The sequence below is a fragment of the Pinus tabuliformis genome, chromosome 3_2, assembly GCF_031772625.1.
Source record: "Pinus tabuliformis cultivar Carrire ecotype Pingquan chromosome 3_2, CPIR1, whole genome shotgun sequence".
Lineage (NCBI taxonomy): Eukaryota > Viridiplantae > Streptophyta > Pinopsida > Pinales > Pinaceae > Pinus > Pinus tabuliformis.
Genome location: NC_142302.1, coordinates 58,692,110 through 58,699,166, shown reverse-complemented (window position 1 = coordinate 58,699,166; position 7,057 = coordinate 58,692,110).

The following is a 7,057-nucleotide window of genomic DNA, read 5'->3' as shown; positions in this document are numbered from 1 at the left end:
GTTCATTATTATTTTAAATTTGTAAATAGAATTATATAGATAAATTAATTAAGAAGTAATAATTTAAAGGTTTAGGAAATAGATTTTGTATTTTTCCCCACTTAAATAAAATAAAAATTAGTCAATAGAGTAGCCAAACGTTTTGTTTTTTAATATTATTTTATAAGAGGTGCTTCCAATGACACTTCAACATTATCCTTAAAGGGGTTTTGAGTTAATGAATATCTAAATTTAGTTTTTCCTTTGATTTATTATTATACAGGATTGAAAAATCTCACTACATAATTTCATAGCAAAAATTAACAATTTTTTCCAAAATTCAAATTTTATCAAAAATTACAACTCTTTACACCATTCAAATCAATATCAAGTTCCTGCATGAATGAGAAAACAATATAGGGCATGGTTCTGGGAATATTTCTAAGTATTTAACAATGTAAATTGCTTCTGGACCTCAAAACCAGAGATGGGGAGAAGCCAAGGAGTGAGCAATGGTGCCATACGTTGAGCTCATATGCGCAACACTGCAATTTCGAGTTTCAACACCCATACTTTCAAAGACACCATGAGGTTGAATGTTTAATGTGTATTGCAATCTTTGGAGCTTGTGACCCAGCTCCATGGCCTCTAATCTCAACAGGGAATTCTCTTCTCTTATATGAGCATAATGCGCTAAAGTAATGTTGAGTTTCTTCAATATCTCCCCATTCTCTACTCTCAAATGATCCACCTCAGCCCTCAACTGGTCCGCACGATGTTGTTTCCGGAGCCTAGACCTCCTTACAGACTCTCTATTAGACAACATCCTTCTCTGCTTCCTCTCCTCTCTAACTTGTTGCTCCTCTGTTTCGTCAGAGGCTGAGTGGCCCCAAATGTGTGACATGGCCTCCCCATTGCGCCCAGGAGAATTCAATGAATCCTCTGTTGGGTACCCCTTGTTCACCGGCATAGGCACTGATCTCTTAGTGGGCACTTCAGATATAGATCCAGGAGTATTCAGGTTTGCATAAAATGGCATATTTCCATATCGGGTATGCCCCATATCATATATTTCTCTGCTAAATTGTGTTGGACTGATTGGGATTACCGAGTTGTTCTAATGGTCCATTTCATTTGAATGGGAAACAAGCTTCTGATTTGACTGCAAGTCTGAGAAAAAGGGAAAACCAGGTACAAATGTTTCAGATCCTGGCTTGATAATCACTCCCTCTGCTCCAAAAATTGAAGAATCTACCACGATCACTGAATTCTGACTCCATCACTGCTCCTTTGTTGCCTCTGATGAGTCAATTAGGATTGGAAATGACACCATATACCCTAATCACCAGGGAAGGTATCAAGATCTTAAATAATTGCAGAGAAAGTTTGGGAATTTTCAAGGAAGACAAAGTGAGTAATAGGCATCAACAATGATGACAAAAGACTTGTGCCACAGACGCCAACAGAGAAAAGTTTGAAGAATCTCTGCAACAATGGCGGTATAATCCAAATAACAACCGATGCTCCTCTTCTGAGTCAATCCACCGAGCTTTAGTTTGATTCCAACTCCTCCGAAGCCCATGGCCTTGTTATAACAGTGAACTCCTGTGAGGATATTGGCTTGACCTATCACTGCAATCCCCACAGCAGTCGAAAATGTCAGTCCTGGTTGGGAGAAGTTAGGTCAAGTCTGAGTCCATGTTTTGGTTTATATGCTTTGTTTCTATGTCATTTTCCATTTCTATAATTTTCATTGAGTTCTTGGTAGAGGCCTGAGTCCTAGCCCTGAAAAAGTGGCTCAAAATTTGGGGTTGTTGGCATAGAACTGACTGGAAAAGTTTACAGTCACATGGAGACAAGCTTATCAGTGTGAATGGAGGATTACAGTCATTTGCATACTTTGGAACGGGAGCAACTAGGGCTATAAATAAGTGAAAAAGAGTGTTATCTCAGGGGTTGGACACCTGGAGGGGTTGCGTTTCTACTAGAGGTTCTATAGCACCTGAGGGAAGTCTGTAAGGTCTCAAGTTGTTGACTCCATTTCCTTAAGGTTGTATAGGATGTTGACTCTTATTATAGTGACCCTCACCGTATGTTTACCCAGGAAAGCCAGTGAAAGTGAGTAAATGTGGGAGGAGGTGATTACATTTGTCAGAAAAGGATTCTATCAAGTTGAGGGAATTGACTATGAGGAAACCTTTGCTCCTATAGCAAGTTATTCATCCATTAGATCAATTCTTGAAATAGTTGTGCAAATGGGTTGTAAGATTGTTAATTTTAGATAATAATGGTATGTTCTATTCTTTAGAACAATTTAATTCAATTTTCCTATCAACCCAATATCAATTTCTAGATTAGAAATCACATTAACATTGATAGTAAATGCAGATAGAACATATAAAATAATCAGAAGACAAGCCAAGACAAAAGGACAAAATATTTGGTGGATTCCAGGGAAAAGCCCCAATGTGGGGAAACCCTTTGATCAAATCTTCTTATTATTATTCAAAAGTTCAGCAGAGAGAGAACAATATACAAAATTGACTTGCCCAAACATTGTCAAAACAATCTAGTCATACTGCAGTCAATAGAATGCCCTAACCAAAAAGTCAACGCTGGTCAAACAAACAAAAATTCTCCTTTAATTCAACTAAGTCAAACCCAATCAACTTAGCCTCCACAGACAGTCCAAATCAGCCCAAAACAATCCCGAAAATCTAGTTAGACTTGGTCAACGAACAAGTCAACTTTTGCGGTCAATGACTCTGCAGTCAACATTGATTAAACAGTTGCAAACACATCGATTTTTTGCCAGGAGCTGCGACTTAAGAAAAAAAATTTCCTTCCTACAAAACAAAGTCAAAAGGTGAATTTTGACCCTTGTTCAATGCTGGTCAACGTCCTCGTAATAGCCCAAAAATAGATCTCAAATTTTTTACTTGCATATTTAGTCAACCCAAGTCAATGCATAGAGAAGAAGAGTTGCTCTTGCTTGTTGCACAAACCAATGAGATGAGAGAGAAATATGAGTGATGATGAGTGACCAAATGAGGAAAATGACTCCTCTATATATACACAATGTTGAGGGTGAAGAGACACATCTGTTGGGCTTCATGAGCCTACATTAGACTTCTCGTTGACCTTAACAATTTGTCCATAGAAGAAATAAACTCATAATTCTATTTGTACTTGTTAGAATGAGATGAGATCAATCTTACACCTCTCGAAAATAGGAATCCAATAAAAATATCATCTCCATCATATGAGCTATCCAGGGTGGAGTTTGGCCTTAGTTGCCAAGTTTAGCACTTCCTCTCAACTAGGGAGAAATCCACGGGCCAAACCATCTGTCAATCTATACCATCTCTGACATCCCTGCTTTTCTCTGTTGAAACATGAAGAAATAATAAATAATAAATGATTTAGAGTGTATCATATGACTCTCCTCTGACCCGAAGTCAGTCTCCATTGATCCCAAATCAATATCAAACATCCTAGTATAGGGAGTATGGTAGTACACGATGCGTCGATCGGTAGTACTATGGTCCCTATCCTCATTTACCTACTCATTGGCCGATGAGAGGTACTTCCCATGAGTCCCAGATTGCATGGGGAGGATTTATCAACATGAGAAGGTGAAACACTATTCCTAATCATATGCCATAGGAGAAGGTGAACCACTCATCTTATGCATATATCAACCATCATGGGGTATCACAGGGGAAGGTGAGCACTCACCCTGTACATAGCACACCACTAGGGTAAGGTGAAAAACTAACCCTATGGTGGCTTATAGCTCCTAGAAGTACCCCCAACACCCCGGAGCTCCTAGAGCTCAATATCCAACTCAAATGGGACCCTCATAAGAGGGTCTCTCCACGACTCCAAGTCGTTCACGAAAGGTTAAGATTTTTTGACCTTCACTAGGGGCTTTGTAAGAATATCAATGACTTGATTATCAGTCCTAATGTGGTGGAGCCTTATTTTTCCTCATTGTACTGTATCCTAGATAAAGTGATACCTGATATCAATATGCTTGGAGCGGTCATGAAACACAGGATTCTCAGAAAGACGAATCCCACTTTGGTTGTCACAGTAAATCACAGTGGTATCCAACACATGTCCCAACAACTAGCTAAAGAGTTTCCTCAACCAAACAAATTCACAGGAGACCATACTAGCAATAATATATTCGGCCTCAGCGGTGCTCAAAGCAATCGATTTCTTCTTCCTTCTCATCCAATATATCGAAGCAGAACTTAGTGAGAAGAAACACCCCGATCTGCTCTTACGATCCACCACACTGCCATCCCAGTCAGCATCATGATAACCATGGAGCATAAAATTCCTAGCAGTGTATCTCAGTCCATAGGTGATTGTGCCCCAGAGACATCTCAAGAGATTCTTGGCAACAATCTAATGTATGTGATGCAGCTCAACCATAAATTTACTCAATGTATTCACAACAAAGAATATGTCTGAATGTTAGTTCACCAAGAACATCAAGGTCCCCACGAGTTGAAAATACTCAGAAGAATTTCCCAAATTGGTCTCGGAAGCACTTTCGCATAACTTCGTAAAGTTAAGTTCCATTGGAGTAGTCACAGACTTACAATCCACCATCCCAAATATTTAAAGTACATTCAAAATATATTTTCCTTGGGAAAGGAAAATCTCACTTCGCTTTTCCTAGACCTCCAAGCCTATGAAGTAGTGCATCAATCCTAGGTCCTTCATATCGAATTTAGAAGCCAACTCACTCTTGCATTGATAAATAAGAGGGCCTGCACCTGTCAGAAAGAGATCATCTAGATAAAGTAGCAAGATGAGAGGTCTATCATTTTTAGATAGAGGAGGAATGACCTGTTGTAGAGGTCTATCATTTTCAACCTTAAAGCAAAGGTTCATATCAGCTTCACTTCATGTAAAACCCAACAACATCAGATAACTTTCTATCCTCTCATACCAAGCCATAGGAGATTGCTTCAACCCATAGAGGGCTTTATTCAACCTGCATACATGTGTCTCTCAATCTTGAACTTAGAACCCCTCGAGTTGTTCAACATAGACTTCCTCCTTAAGTGAGCAACGTGAGAAGGAGGTTTTGACATACATTTGATGTAAATTCCATCCTTGTGAGGCAACAAGGGAAATGATTGAATGGATGGTGGTATATCGGGACACCTTCGTTTTGAGAGAAGCCTCGAGCAACAAACCTGGCCTTGAACTTTTCAACACTTCCATTAGCTCCATGCTTGATCTTGTAGATCCATTTTGAGGTGACAATAGATTTGTCCTTGGGTCTAGGGACCACATCCCAAACATCAATCTTCATAATCAACTCATACTCTTTGTTCATAGCATCCTTCCAAATTTGGTGCTTCACAACTTCTTCGAATATGTAAGGCTCAATTTGAATAATGGTGTTCATGGCAGCTAAGTACCCTTGGTACCTATTCGGAATTTTACTTTCACAAAATGTCCCCTGAGGTACAATATCTCTCTCAATATATTCGAGAGTGTCCCTAAGCCACGAGAGTCTCCTTTTTGAGGAGGATGGCTCATGAGGAGGTGGATCAATGTGATCCATCAGTTCTCCAACATCAGGCATCAGCTCATCCTATGGTTCTCCCTACTTTTCTATATCTACTTCTTTGTCCTTCCTTGGAATAGGAAGGTTCCTAATCTTACCAAGGGCATCATCTTCATCAAAGGTGACATCATGACTTATTTCCACTTCTCTTTGACCAGGAACATAGAATCTATATGCCTTTGAAGTTTCATTGTAGCCCACAAATGTTCCTTTATTACCAGATGTATCCAATTTTCTTCTCCTTTCTTTTGACACATGAAAATACACAAGGCTACCAAATATTATAAAGTAAGAAACATCAGGTTTCTTATCGGTGAATACTTATTCAGGAGTTTTGGAGTCCACTGCTTGATGTGGGCATCTATTTTGAATATACGCGGTTGTGTTGGTATCCTCTCCCCATATGAACTTTGGAAGGCCTTGATCATGAAGCATGGCACGAGTGGCTTCTATAATAGAATGATTCTTCCTTTCAGCAACACCATTTTTCTCAGGAGTATATGTGATAGTAGTCTCCCTCTTAATTCCAGATTCTCTATAATAGTCATTAAACTCATTTGATTCATATTTGGTTCCATTATCGGCCCTCAATATTTTGATCTTCTTCCTCGTTTGATTTTCAACCAAGGCTTTGAAAGAGAGGAACCATGTGAACACTTTGTCCTTATTCTTCAAGAAATAAATCCAAGTTTTGCGAGAGAAGTCATCCACAAATATAACATAATATAAATATCCTCCCAAAGATGTCATAGGAAATATACCAGATAAATCAGAATCAACCAATTGCAAAATATCGGTAGTATTGCTCTCACTTGAGGGGAATGGTCCCCTTGTATGTTTTCATTCGGTACATCCCTCACGAACACCTTAATGTTCAACTTTAAATTTAATCATACCTATCACCATCTTCCTTATGTCAAGTAGGGCTTTATAATGTAGATGAGTAAACCCATAGTGCCATAATTCAGATTGAAGAGATGTGTCACAAGACATAGCTCCCAATAGACTTCCTCCAACTTCATATAGGCTATCAACCTTGAATCCAAGAGTAAATGATTCTTTGAAATTTCTCTTCCAAACACATACCTTTCCATCAATGAATGCTACCTTGAATACTTTTTCCTCCATTTTTAGGATAGATACCAAGTTCTTCTTTAGATCAGGTACATATAGTACTTCTTGTGGATGAATGATATTATCTTGATTCAATTGAAGAGTAACATTCCCAACTCCTTTCATGGGATAGGTGGCATTGTCTCCAAGAATGATTTCCAAATTTGTATCATTTCAATAAGATTTGAAAGAGCTTCCTTATACCCAATGAAGTGCCTTGAGAAACCACTATAAATCAACCTATTTCCCAAGGTATCCACAGGAGAGGCAGTAGGGAGCGCAGATATAAGATAAAATTCTTTTTTCTTATTATGTACAACATTAGATTCATCATACCTGAAGTTTCTTGATCTTTTGGGAGGTCGACCATTT